This window comes from Mesoplodon mirus (genome assembly GCF_964341445.2).
Source record: "Mesoplodon mirus genome assembly, chromosome: 13".
Lineage (NCBI taxonomy): Eukaryota > Metazoa > Chordata > Mammalia > Artiodactyla > Ziphiidae > Mesoplodon > Mesoplodon mirus.
The window spans coordinates 20,994,921-21,009,390 of NC_138989.1; the positions used below are offsets into that span (position 1 = coordinate 20,994,921).

The window sequence follows — 14,470 nt, forward strand, 5'->3', positions numbered from 1 at the left end:
TCACCATCAATCAGCTCCCTCCCCCTTGCTGTTTGCAGGCAGAGTTCCCTACAGATGTGCTGAGGGGGGTGGGCTGGAAGAAGGAGAAGAAGGTGGAGCTGGAGGCTGGGGAGGGAGGGGAGGCAGAGATATCCTCAAAGAGTTAAAACCTTGCCTTGCCAGACTGTGAATTCACCTCGACTCTCCCCCACCCCCCTCAATCCAGCCAAACAACAGCTTGACATTTTCCATCCTTCACGAGAAAGACAAAGACAGGAAGATATTCCCATGATCCCTTTCTGCATGCCTAACCGTGAGCTCAGGTGCCGTGGTGTTGCCCTGCGCCGGCCCCATCAACGTGAAGGGCGAACTCATCCCTTCTGCATCTTTTTCTCGCCACCGCTTGATTAATTGGCTGACTACTACGCGGGCAGAATACCTAATGCCTCTCCTTCCCCTGTTCTTCCTTCACAGGTTTTTTTTTTTTCCTCCTTTGCTCCATTTACATATACTTTATATTCCATAATTTTCACCCAAAAAGAAAAAAAAAAAAAAAAGGGGGAGCGGGCCCATCTCAGTAATTTGATGTAATGACGGCATGTCACCAAAAAGAGGAATTAGAAAAATCTGTAGGTATTTAATTTATTCTTGTTTTTTTCAAGTAGATCTCTCTGAGAGGAACATTAATATTCATGGGCCAGGAGAAAAAAGTATCCTCAATAGGAAAATTCCAGATTTTTTTAGGGGGGAGGGAGGCAGCTAAATTCAATGCATTTTTAAGCACCATTATTTAACTAATAGCGCTCGAGTCCCTCTGGTCTCCGTTCCTCCCCTTCAATGAAAATAAGCGGGTTTTAGTTTGCCTCCAAGGGCTGTGTGTGTTGGGCTGACACCCACGCAGCTGAAACAGAAAAACTGGGTTCTGTGTTTTCCTCCCCTCCTGGGAAGACTCGAATAAAGAAGAAAAACATAAATAAAGGCCCTTTCAGAGTCCCCAGGCTGGAGTTTTGAGCTCCTCTGGTCTCCCCCACTGGCTGTAATCGCGTTCTGATGGCTCCATGGGCAGGAAGATTTCCCCGAGGTTTCCAGCAAGGCCACCCTCTTCTTATTAACTTGGGTTCAGGTTTTGGGCTGTTAATTAACTACTTGTTTATCAGAGTAAGTGTTGAGTTAAACCGTAATCATAATCATTACAGGTGAAGCAGGGGGGAAAAAGACCCCAAAGCATCAGAAAGATGCCTGGAGTATGAGAACTGAGTGGAAACAGATTTTCTCTCTGGGGCAGGTCTTTGCAAAGGGTCTTGGGGTGGTTGGCCCTCCCAGGGATGGTGATGTTTGTGGGGGCCCAGGACCTGAGCTGGTCTAGTAGGAAGGTGGATTCTCAGCCATGAGGACCATGTCTGGGACACAGATGCCTATCCCCATTTTTTTTTTTTTTTTTTTTTTCGGTATGTGGGCCTCTCACTGCTGTGGCCTCTCCCGTTGCGGAGCACAGGCTCAGCAGCCATGGCTCACGGGCCCAGCCGCTCCGCGGCATGTGGGATCCTCCCGGACTGGGGCACGAACCCGTGTCCCCTGCATCGGCATGCGGACTCTCAACCACTGCGCCACCAGGGAAGCCCCCTATCCCCATTTTAATCGATGGGATTAGAAACATATCTGAGCTTCTGGGCCTGGGTACAAGCCATTTAGCCATTTCCCTGTTGTGGCAATAATAATAATTACCAATACCACATATCATTATTTTGTCTTTATATACATTAAACTTTTTAAGTACAATTTTAAAGGTTACTTTCCATTTACAGTTATTACAAAATATTGGCTTTATTCCCTGTGTTGTACAATACATCCTTGAGCCTGTCTTATACCCAGTAGTTTATACCCCCCACTCCCACACCTCTCTGTGGCCCCTCCCCACCCCACTGGTAACCGTTAGTTTGTTCGCTCTATCTGTGAGTCTTCTTCTGTTTTGTTATATTCACTAGTTTGGTGTTGTTTTTTTTTTTAATCCCACATATAAGTGATACCATACAGTATATGTCATACAGTATTTGTCTTTCACTGTCTGACTTATTTCATTTAGCGTAATGTCCTCCGAGTCCATCCATGTTGCTGCAAATGGCAAACTTTCATTCTTTTTTATGTCTGAGTAGTATTCCATTGTGGATAGATAGCATTTTCTTTGTATTTTTACATTGAGGTAAAACTCACATACAATAAGCTGCACGAACACTAAGTGTATTAAGTGTAATATGGATGAATATTTTACCCAGATTCATACTCTACCCAAATCAAGACTCAGAACATTCCCAAAGCCCCCAGAAAGCTCTCATGTGTTCCCTTCCAGTCATACAGGCTGCTTCAAGGACAGACACTTCTCTGACTTCTTGGACTACCAATGAGTTTTGCTGGTTCTTGAACTTCCTCTAAGTGGAACCATACAGCATGCACTCTTTTGTGTCCAGACTTCTTTCTCAAAATCCAGAGTTTTGGAGATTGGTCCACATTGTGATATGTAATGGTAGTTCATTCTTTTTATTGCTGTGCCGTGTTCCAGCATATAAATAAACCAGAATCCAATCAGCCACTCTCCTGTCCATGGCCATATGGATGGTTTCCGGTTTGGGCTATTCTGAATAACGCTGGCATGCACATTCGTCTACATGCCTTGTGGGGGACATAAGCCCTCCTTTCTCCTCAGCATATACCCAGGCATGGGATATCTGGTCATAGGGTAAATGTACTTTCAGCTTTAGTAGAAACTGCCAAACTGTTTTCAAAGTGCCTGCATCCACTTTTACACACCCACCAGCAGTGCCTGAGATTCTGGTCACTCCATATTTTCACCAAATCTTGGTAGCGTTGTCATTCCTTTTAATTTTAGCCGTTTTCATGGGTGTGGAACAGGAGGAGACCTTGGCAGACACTCAGCAGGGAGAAAACAGGAGATGCTAACTCAGAGCGATACTGAGAAAGGGAATTGGGAAGGCAGTGAGACAGAGAAAGAGGAAGAGAGACAGGAAGAAGCAGAGAAATGCAGGTGGAAACCCAGAGAGACAGGTGAATGAAGGGAGAGAAAAGACCCAGGAACAGAGAGGAGAGAAGGAAAGAGAGAAAGAGGAAAGAAGAGAAAAAGGAAAAGGAAAACAGAGGGGAACGGCAGAAGCTGAGAAGGAAAGGGGTGATGTGAAGGGAGGAGAGAAAAGCAGGGGAGAGGAGGGAGCTGAGAGCAACCCTGGGCGGCGGCCCTGGGAGGGGGGCGAGTGCAGAGATGGGTCTCTTGGTATTTTATGAAACATGTCCTTTTTTCTTTCTTATTTTAAAAGTGCTTCTTGGTATTTTTATGTTTATATATTTTAACTTGGGCCTGGCTTCATGGAAAATACATGAGGAGTAAGTGGTTTCTGGGAATGTTTTATACATGACTGGAGAATTGGGAGGATGCACGGGGTGGGCAGGAGGGATGGAGGGCGTGGACCACTCCCTCCTTGTGTCTCCCCGGCAGGGCTCCCATGGTGGGCGCAGCAGGCAGGTGGTCAGAGCTGCTGGCTCTTCCCTCGAGGTTACAGGGTGGTGGACAAGTTGGTGTGGCCAGGATCCACCAGCCCTCTGACCAGGCAATCCACGTCCCCTCCTCCAAGCCTCAGTTTCCTCCTCTGCAACTTGGCATGCTAGTACTGCCTGCTTGGAGGTGTGGTGGGCTGATCTGGCCTTGTCCAGGGGAAGGCCGCAAGGTGAACTTTCTGAGTGACAGGGGTTCTCCAGGCCAGTGCTTGTCACACTTGGCCGTGTACCTGGGGATCTTGGTAACAGGCAGATTCAGATTCAGCAATTTTGGGGTGGGGTCTAAGATTCTGCATTTCCAACCAGCTTCCAGAGAATGTGGCTGGTCTCTGGACACAGGGCACTAGGAATGCTTGGGCCATCAGTGGCTTAAAGGAGAGCATGAGAAGCAAAAGGACCATCTCTGGAGTTAACAAGACTCAAGAGAAGTGCAGCCCTGGGCTTCAGGAATTCTTCCCTTACCCAGACCGAAGAGAGCTAGGGGTAAGTGATGTGAGCTCCGTCTGTTCTTTTACTTTGCCCCCACCTGCCATGCTCCACTCTTAAGGACTCGATCTTCTGCAACCAGAAATGCTTCCTCATCCAATAACACAGTGATTCTTAAATTCTTTGAGGGGGAGAGAGACTTAAAATGCCTTTGGACAATCAGGTGAAAAATTGCATACTCTCCCAAGGAACAATGCACGTTCCCACTGTTCTGCGTACAATCTCGGTGTCCAGGCCTCAGTTCAAGAACGTGGGCCTACAGTCACTGCCTTCATGGAAGCTTCTACCCAGGTTTGCCCTAAACAGCATCAGCCCCTCCCCTGAGACTGGCCTCCCTGGGACTCAGGCCTTTGTTCCATCACGTAGACATGTCATCTGTTTGTGTGTCTTTCTCCTCCACTGGTGTCTGGATACAGGAAGGAAGAATTGTGCTTGTTTCTGTCCCCTGGAGCCCAATGCAGGAGCTGGCCCAGGAGGCCCCTTGGGAAATGTTAAATGCACTAGCAGGCATGTCTCCTTCTGTAAAGTCCACTGTTGGAGGGTCACGGTGGAGTGGGAACCTTCTAGAGCTTTTCTACTAGACGCTAGACCTTGTCTCTTTGCAAGGATGAAGGCAGCCTCCAGCAGAAGTGTGGATTTGGGGTAAGGAAGGCAAAGGCTCCAAACAGACAACCCACTCTTTCCTAAGGAGCATAAAGTTTTATAGTATCCTGAGCATCCTTCATGCTCTAGTTGGCAGGGGAAGCTGGACCTAGTAGAAAGAACCGAACTGAGAGAAGTGAGGAGTGGGTTCCTGTTATGGGCTGAGTTATGTGCCCTCAAAATTCCTATGTTGAACCTGCAACCCCTAATGTGACTGTATTTGGAGATGGGGCCTTTAGGGAGGTCATTATGGTTAAATACTAAATGAGGTCATAAGGATGAGGCCCTGATCCAATAAGACTGGTGCCTTATAAGAGGAAGAGTCATCAGAGAGCTGACTCTCTCCCCGTGTGCACACAGAAGAAAGGCCACGTGAGGACACAGCGAAAAGGTCGCCATCTGCAAGCCAGGAAGAGAGCTCTCACCAGAACTCAACCCTGCCAACACCTTGATCTTGGACTTCCAGCCTCCAAAACAGTGGGGAAATAAATTTCTGTTGTTGAAGCTGCCCAGTCTGCAGTATTTTGTTATGGCAGCTAGATCAGACTAAGATAGTTCCCATCCGTGCTCTGTCACTGGCCACCAGTGTGGCCTAGGACAGGTTGCTTCCCGTCTCTGGGCCTCAGTTTCCTTATTCATAAGTTGGGATTGGGACGATGAAGCATGGGATGGGGAAATCTTCAAGGTTTCTTCCAATTCTGAGAGTTTGGAGCTCTGAAGATGCTCTCCAAGAAGGCTATGATTGGGCTTCCCTGGTGGCACAGTGGTTGAGAGTCCGCCTGCCGATGCAGGGGATGTGGGTTCGTGCCCTGGTCCGGGAAGATCCCACATGCCGCGGAGCGGCTGGGCCCGTGAGCCATGGCCGCTGAGCCTGCGCGTCCGGAGCCTGTGCCCCACAACGGGAGAGGCCACAGAGGCCCGCGTACCGCAAAAAAAAAAAAAAAAAAGAAGGCTATGATTTATGTCACAGATGTGCAGGAGAAAAACAGTTGCATGGGAATCAATTTTCTCTTGTAAATAGGGTCTTTTTTAAAAGCACTCTAGGGAGAAAAGTAGAAACAAACATTTCTAGAAGGCCTACTATGAGGCAGAAAGCACTCTGTGCAAACCTGGTTTCATTTATCTCCTTACGCTAAACTTTACTTACCTTGCAAATATATTATAATCCTAAAATTTTTTTTAAAATACGATGTTTTGTTTCACAAAGAAAGGAACTGAATGCTCCAGAGGAATATGTGGAAAATACAAAACATAAGATGTAAAAGGGAAAATAAACCATTCCTCCAATAGGTATTTATTGAATACCCACTATGTGCCAACCACTATACAAAAACTGGGTTTCTAACCAGCTTTTAAATATATAAAATCTCTGTAAGCATAGATTCTGTAACATTTAGATTGTGCAGTTTTATTTAAATTTCTATTATATTCATTTTGATGTTGTAATGCAGCTAGTTCTTAATAAGCCCACCACTTTCAAGTCAGCTTTCTTTTTCCTGAATTTAAAAGTAGCACATATGTTAATTGAAGAAGATGTGGACATTATGTGCACATGAAAAGAAAGAAATAAAGATTGCTTGTAAGCCGCCACCCAGGCTGTTTCCTATTTATGCATCCAGACTCTCAACACATAAGAGTATAACCTGCTTCTACCTTCCTTCATGGGACCCCCAACTTCCTATTCATTCCCCACTGCCCCCCACCACAACTACCAGACTTATACACACTATGACGTAGAAAGCTACCTGAGGTCAATAATTTCTGTCTATATCACTGCTTTATATTTAGCACCTAGAACAGTGCCTGGCACACAGTGGATGCTCCATAAGTAACAAATATTTTATATAATGTAAAGAATGAAGGAAAACTGGGTTATCGAGAACATGCAGTTGTATATTCTGCTTTTCAGAAAACATCAATGTGTCATAAGTGTTTTCTAGTATTATGAAACACTCTACTGTAATATAACTGTAATATAACTGCTCTGCGGCATGTGGAATCTTCCCGGACCAGGGCTCGAACGCTTGTCCCCTTCATAGTATCCCATCATATAGATGAATCATAAATAACTTCTTTAATCTCATCTTGCAGCTGTCCAAATAACATCTCCAGAAGATCCTGGCAGCTGTTCTTTGCACACTTTGTGATAATTTTCTTGGGATAAATTTCCAGAAGTGAAATTGATGGGTCAAAAAGCAACATATATAATGGAATATTATTCAGCCATAAAAAGGAATGAAGTATTGATGTATAGTATAACATGGATGAACCTAGAAAACAATGCTAAGTGAAAGAAGCCAGATACAAAAGATCACATATTGCACGTTTCCATTTATACGAAAATCCAGAATAGCTAAATCCATAGAGAGAGAAAGCAGATTAGTTGTTGCCAGGGGCTGGGAGGTGGGGGTTAGGGGAGTGATTGATTAATGAGTATGGGATTTTCTTCTGGGGGTGTTGAAAATGCTTTGGAACTAGATAAAGGTCATGGTCGCACAGCATTGTGAATGTACCAAATGCCACAGAATTGTCTGCTCTGAAAAGCTTTATTTTATGTTATGTGAATTTTGCCTCAATTAAAAAACTAAAGCAGATACAGTTTCAAGGCCATCTTGCTATACTGATTCATGCATTCAGCAACAATGCATTTGAGTGATCATTTCCTCAAAAATTCAGTAGCACTGGTGAGTTTCTATAAACCTGGACAGGTTTACAGACAAAATATATTGATTATCAGTGATATCAGTTTTCCTTTTCTCACTGGACTGAATGGATATTTATATCCTACTTATATATTTATATTTGCAAGTCATCTCAGAGTGTTGGTCTTACTGATTTGCAAGTATGCATTTTCCACTGATGGTATTAACCCTTGTCATGTATGTCTCAGATTTTATATCCTTTTATTATTTTGCCTTTTAATTTTAACATAATTCTAACTTTTAAATTGCTACTAGTCTACCAGATAGTGACTACCACACTGTCCCATGGCTAATCATCTCCCTGGTGATTGCCTACCAGATATTCAGTCCCACTCCCACCTTTTCCTTCCTGATACAGTCCAAATTCACCATCCTTGTCCTGCAAGGTAACCTACCGCCAGCTTCACAGGTGGGCCCTGACTGACCATGCCAATCACAGTCACCCCATTTGTCTTTTCAGGGTTGGTTAAGACCTGGGTGCACAGCACAATCACAGGTGATGAGATATAGGAGCTTCTGGGAAAGGTTGATTGACTGTTGTTGTTTATTTTTTTAAAATAAATTTATTTATTTATTTTTGGCTGCATTGGGTCTTTGTTGCTGCACACAGGCTTTCTCTAGTTGCGGTGAGCAGGGACTACTCTTCGTTGCAGTGCGCGGGCTTCTCATTGTGGTGGCTTCTCTTGTTGCGGAGCATGGGCTCTAGGCGCGTGGGCTTCAGTAGTTGCAGCACCAGGCCCTAGAACATGCGGGCTTCAGTAGCTGTGGCATGTGAGCTCAGTAGTTGTGGCTCACAGGCTTTAGAGCGCAGGCTCAGTAGTTGTAGCACACGGGCTTAGTTGCTCTGCGGCATGTGGAATCTTCCCGGACCAGGGCTCGAACCCATGTCCCCTGCACTGGCAGGCGGATTCTTAACCACTGCACCACCAGGGAAGTCCTTGATTGACTTTTATAAAGAGGCATTCATGAGACATTGCCCCTGTTCTTTCTCTGCAGGTGGCTTGATCAGAGAGTGATGCCAAGACTTCTGTAGCCATCTTGTGTCCATGAGGAGAGCCAGACCAGGGACAAAGTGGACATGCAGGGATGGACACAGAGGAGTAGATCCAGACCCCTGGAGGCATCCCATCAGTGCACCCTCCCCCTGGGCTTCCCATGAGGTGAGATAATAGATGTCCTGAGCCTTGCAGGCATCCAAGTTGGTTTCCTATTACCTGCAGCTGAGACTATCCTAAACCACCAAACTCCATTTAGAGACAGCTATTTCCTTGTTTGCTTTTTTAAAAAATGTATAAACCAACCACTCCCATAAATGCTTTTTTTTTTTTTTTTTTTTTTTTTTTGCGGTACGCGGGCCACTCACTGTTGTGGCCTCTCCCGTTGCGGAGCACAGGCTCCGGACGCGCAGGCTCAGCGGCATAGCTCACGGGCCTAGCCGCTTGGCGGCATGTGGGATCTTCCCGGACCGGGGCACGAACCCGTGTCTCCTGCATCAGCAGGCAGACTCTCAACCACTGCACCACCAGGGAAGCCCCCATAAATGCCTTTTTAAATAAAACTTTTTCTGTAATTTGACACGTATCCTCAGATTAACATTCCCAGAAGTGGAATTATAGGATGAGAGAGTATTAATTTTTAAAGTTGCTTCATTCACATTTTCATTTGCCTTCCAGTTGGCAGCTCTACAGGCTTAATCAGTCTCCCAGCCAGAAATTAGGGAACAGGGGTTTGAACCAAGGCCTTCTGATATCACATGCAAAGTTAGATATTAAAGGAGAGCTGGCCTTTAGTCCTGATTAAGTTCCTCCAAATCTGAAATCGTGGGTAATGAATTCCCTTTGCCTGAATAAAGCATCCCCTGGGGAGCCAAACCTGGCTGTCATGCTTTTCTGTGCCTTTCACTTCATTATGGAGAATTCTAGAATGTCAGGATTGGGGAGGACTTTAATGGTCCGAGTTGGGGTGGGGTGGGTCAAGACCCCCATTGCTAACCTCGTGAAATGTATGGACCGTCTCTTAGAAAAGTTTATGCCCATCTGTATTAGTGCCCGGGGGCTGCTGTAACAAAGTACCGCAAACAGGGTGGATTAGAACAACAGAAATGTATTGTCTCACAGTTCTGGCGGTGGGAAGTCTGAAATCAATGTGTCAGCAGGTTGGTGCCTTCAGGGGTGGGGAGGGAGAATCTGTTCCATTGCTCTCTCCATCTTCTGGTGGCCTCAGGCGTTCCTTGGCTCATAGGTGGCCTTCTCCCTGTATCTTTGCGTCATCTTACCTCCATCTGTGTCTGTGTCCAAATTCCCCCTTTTATAAGGACACGGTCCTCTTGGATGAGGGCCCATCCTCATGATTCATCTTAACTCAGTCATTTGCAAAGACCCAATTTCCAAATAAGATCACATTCACAGGTCCTGGGGGCTAAGACTTCAGCGTCTTTCAGGGGGACACAATTCAACCCATAACACCACCCAAACACGTGAGATTGTGCATAAAATATCAGGGGTAATGAGCTCACTAAGGTTTATCTAGGGACCCCCAAGATGAGACTGTATTCTATTATGACCTCTTCACTTTAGAGTGAAAGATGAGAAAAAAAGTGAAGGGAAAACCGAGGCCCAGAGAGGGAAAGGCGCAGCTCCAGGTTCTTACCGCAGTCGTGGGGATGTGCCAGGACTGGAGCCCACATCTCTTTGGCTTTCACATGGCATCTCACCAGGATCCCAGCCCTCGATAGGCCCAGTCTTCTGGCAGCCACAGATCCTGAGCCAAGCTGTAAAGGGACAGGTGGCCAGACTTTGAGGGAGGTAGAGAGGAGCTGGCAGGGACTGGGAGTGCCTGCCAGGGTCCACCCCTTCCCTAGCAGACAAAGGAGGCTAGAACATTGGGAGTCAGAGCACAGGAATGGGGCCCATCCCAGGGAGGCCAGAGCTTGTGAAAATTGATGCAGGTCATGGAAAGCGTGGGAGAGGAAGCTCACTCCCATTGCAGACTCTTCAGGGTGACGATAGGGTGGAATCTGGCTTCAGTTCCCATTGGCAAGGCCCCTGGACATTTAAGGGGGCAGCCAGGAGGGGGCCGAGGAGCCCTCCTCTCTGCTGCCTGTGCCAGCTGCCCATCCATAGGAAGCCAGAGTGTCAGCCCTCCTGCCCCCCGATGCCAGCCCAGAGGTGCCAAGGCACCAGGCACAGCAAAGCCAGCTGGCAGTTTATCGCAGACCCAGTGGCCCGACCGGCCGACCAGTCTGCTTCTCACTGCTAGCTGCATGCCTGTGTGAGGGGGGGCCGGCAGCCCATCCAAGTGGCTGAGGTGCCAGCCACTAGGTGCTTGGGGCCAGCTGGCAAGCTGGCAGGACTGGCCAGCATACCCATCTGCCAGCCGGTGCCAGATGAACGTGCAGGGGAACTGGGCCCGGGGACCTTGGGGTGCCAGCCCGCCTGGAGTTCCAAGGCAACGGAGGCCCTGGCTCTCCTCTTCCTTCTCTCCCACACCGCCTCATGAAGTCTGAGATGTTGCTAACAAAGGCCCTAAGTAAAGGCATGGGGAAGCATGGAGGGGCATGGATGGTTAGGAACACAGGACCCCAGAACCATAACATCACAGGATGTTAGAAGCCCAGCAGATCCGTGGTTAAGAACATGGACTCTGGGATTGGACAGCCTGGATCTAAATCCCAGCTCTCACACTAATTAGCTGCGTGATCTTGGATAGGCCACTTAATTGCTTGTAGGCTCAGTTTTCTCATCTATAAAATGGGAAAGTAGCACCTGCTTCACTGGGTTAAAGTGAGGATTAAATAAAATGGTTATATGACCCTTAGAATATGGTAAACACTCAGTACAAGGTGATTATTATGATAGATTCTGTTATTAGTATCAAAAGATTAGAGTGTTTGAACTCAAATGGGCTTCAGATATCATCTGGTCCAATTTCATCATTTTTAAGCTGGGGAACCAAGGCCCAAATTGGGGAATTGTTGGATTATTCAGGTCACAATCAAACAGTCTGTTTAAAAAATGGGCAGAGAGAGTGGGAGGAGGGGGAATTGGAGGAAGGTGGTCAAAATGTACAAACTTCCAGGTACAAGATAAGTAAGTCATAGGGACATAGTGTGCAGCATGGTGATGATAGTTAACAATGCTGTCTTGCATATCTGAAAGTTGCTAAGAGGGTAGATCTTAAAAGTTCACATCGCAAGAAAAAAAATTAAAAACTATGTGTGGTGATGGATGTTAACTAGACTTACTGTGGTAATCATTTTGCTACATAAACATACATCAAATTACTATGCTGTGCACCTAAAACTAATACAGTGTTATATGTCAGTTATAGACCAATTTAAAAAATGTAAAAAAAGGTCACAATCACACAGACATCATTTGGGGTACAGGGACTAGATTCCAGGTCTCCTGACTCTCCCTGGTCCTTTGCCACGAAAAACTCACCTGAATTAGGGGAGGTGATGGCAAGGTAGGGAGGGGCCTCCCTGTCCTGCCTCAACCCACCTAGATGCCCCGAATGCCTGGCTACCACCCTCCACACTTAGCCCTCCTATTGCACTGCCTGATGTGTGAGCTTGTGTTTGCCAACACATACATGTGTGTACATGTCTCTGAGTGTTGGCATATGCCCTTGTGTGTCCACTGTGTCCTGTCTCCAAAAGACAAAAATCTTAAGGGCAGGTCCCATGTCTTATTCAGGAACACCTCAGCTATCCCTTTCCACAGCTCACCTCTCTGGAAGCCTCAGATATCCAGAAAGCCTCTGGGCATCCCTGAGCCCCTGTGCTGAGAACAGTACCTGTCACGTAGCTGGAGCTCTATAATCTTGTGATGAATGAATGAATGAATGAATGAAGCAGATGGAGCCTTTGTTTGGCCTGGCACAGCTCTTTGAGTTTGGTGAACCAGGACTCTTACTGTCCACCCGCCAACCAATAACAGCAAGGATATTAGTGCTGTAAAATCTTCCTCTTAACCAGCAACTCTTGACTCTCACTCAGAGCCTAGTTTCCCTGATTTTGCACACAGTATTAACAAAGGTAGTTAGCTGGCCTGGTCTGCAGGTTGGATGCAACAAATAGAAGGGAGAGGGAAGCAAACAGCTGCAGGTAAAAGCAGATAAAGGTGGCTGTGGGTGCCTTCGTGGGCTAGGGAGAGAAAGGACTGTTTGGAAGAAGCCTCACTAATGTCAAAACCAGAGCACTCTGGGGCCACTCTGTGTGTGGGAAACACCCCTTGTGCAGACCCTTTCATCTCTCTGGAAACTTAGTGACGCTCATAATGATAGATCTGAGATTCAGTTCAAGGGCCCCCATCCAAAGTATCAAAGAACAGAGTGAGTTTTGCAGAGATTTCCATCCAAAATGTAATTTTCAAAACGGTAATTAAAGAGAGGTGATCTTCCATCAACCAGAAAACTTGGCTTTCTCAAGCAACTTGGTCAGGGAAGGTTACATGCTGCTGGGATCCACTGCTCTTTGTGTGGACAGAGCTGACAATTAGAGAACTTAAGGGAAGCAAAGGGAGAGGGGAAGGTGTGGGGGAGATCAGTCAAAATGGCTTTTCATCCTGAACGTGAATGTTAACACTCCCTCACTACGCATGTGAAGGAATGGGCAGTGTTCAAAAGTATTTCGCATCCATTATCCTTCACCTCATTTATTGGGCTTCTCGTCTACCAAAGAGGAGACGCGTGCACATGCAGAAACACAGACACACACACACACGGATGTGCACCCATACGTAAGGACACACACTCATTCACATCCTTATGTACACACAGACATGCACACACACATATTCAGATGCACATGTGCCACATACATGTGTAGATGTGTATATACACAAGCACACATGCACTTACATACATTTACACACACAGATACACATGCATACACAAAAGCACAGACGCAGGCATGCACACACGTGCTGGCTGGTGTGCACCCATACACGAGGTACACATACGTGTAGACATGCATATACACAAAAACACATGCACTTACATCTCTTACCCACTTTTGACAAATGAATGGTGCGACATAGAGGTGAAGGGACTTTCCAAGGCAGGCAACTGGGTTCAAGTCCACCTCTGTCCAGCCGCACAGCTTGCGCTGTTTTCACAATATTTCTTCTGCTAATAGCAGAGGAACCAAGGAACTGAGCAAGGATCGTCTTTAAAGAGTTTGCCCGAAGTGCATCTTCTGAGAACCATCTGCCTCTCCAAGCACCTCCGTTTCACTGTTCCATGATTCTAGGGGGGCAGAGGTAGCTGCACCAGGTCAGAGAGGAGAGAATTCTGAGCTGCATGAAATATGAGACCACCGTGAAGGGAGGATGCCTCCAGTTGCTGGCCGCTGGAAGATGCCTCAAATGCCCCCATGCCTGAGCTACATAGTTTCATGGGCTCTTTGGTGGGCACTGCACATAGCCTTACAAGTCTCTGCAAATTCCAAAAGCACCATGGGGTTGAGGAAAGTGCCTTAGCTGGGGACCAGGAGACCTGGGTTCTAGTCCTATCTCTGCCCCTCACTTGCTGCCTGTTCTTCCCTGCTCTGTTCTTAAGCTCTGCCTCTGCTCACTGAGGAGGGTTGGACTTGGAGAGACAGTGGAGAACACAAGATGAAGGTTTAAGACTCAGCTCCATGGCTTACAAGATTTGCAACTTGAAGCAACTCATTTAATATCCTGAGCCTCACTTTCCTCATTTATGAAATAGAAATGACACTACTAATTGGGCAGCTGCCATTTACATGTTCCTGGCATGTTCCAGGCAACGGAAACTGCAAGTGCAAAGGCCCTGTGGCACCTGCTTGGTGCTCATGTTCACCACCTCACTGATGAAGGGCCCGACTGTGGGCCACCTCCCGTTGCTGATGATGAGGAAGGAGAAGACCAGAGTGGTCACGTGGCTTGCTTGAGGTTGCAGAGCTACCTGATGGCAAAGCAAAGACTGGAACCAACCAGGACTAGAATGAGGAAAGCATTGGGCACAAAATTGAAAGGAGGGTATCAAAAATCCCCGTAGTCGAGGTAAAAAACCAACCAACAAACAAAACGCTTCAGTGAAGTCTTTTTTTAAAAAGCGAAAGTTAAGGCAAA

The 14,470-nt window shown here is 46.6% G+C and overlaps 1 long non-coding RNA gene across 8 annotated transcripts in view; it reads left to right on the plus strand.

Moving 5' to 3' along the window:
* Window positions 1-14,470, plus strand: part of LOC309814430 — a 372,229-nt gene that overhangs the window by 143,800 nt on the left and 213,959 nt on the right. For 7 of the 8 annotated variants that reach the window (XR_014295675.1, XR_014295676.1, XR_014295677.1 and 4 more), the window contains exon 2: window positions 8,370-8,533. The exons of the other annotated variant lie outside the window; for it this stretch is intronic. This is a non-coding gene — a long non-coding RNA (uncharacterized lncRNA). The remainder of the gene's footprint in view (window positions 1-8,369; window positions 8,534-14,470) is intronic. 8 annotated transcript variants of the gene reach the window in all.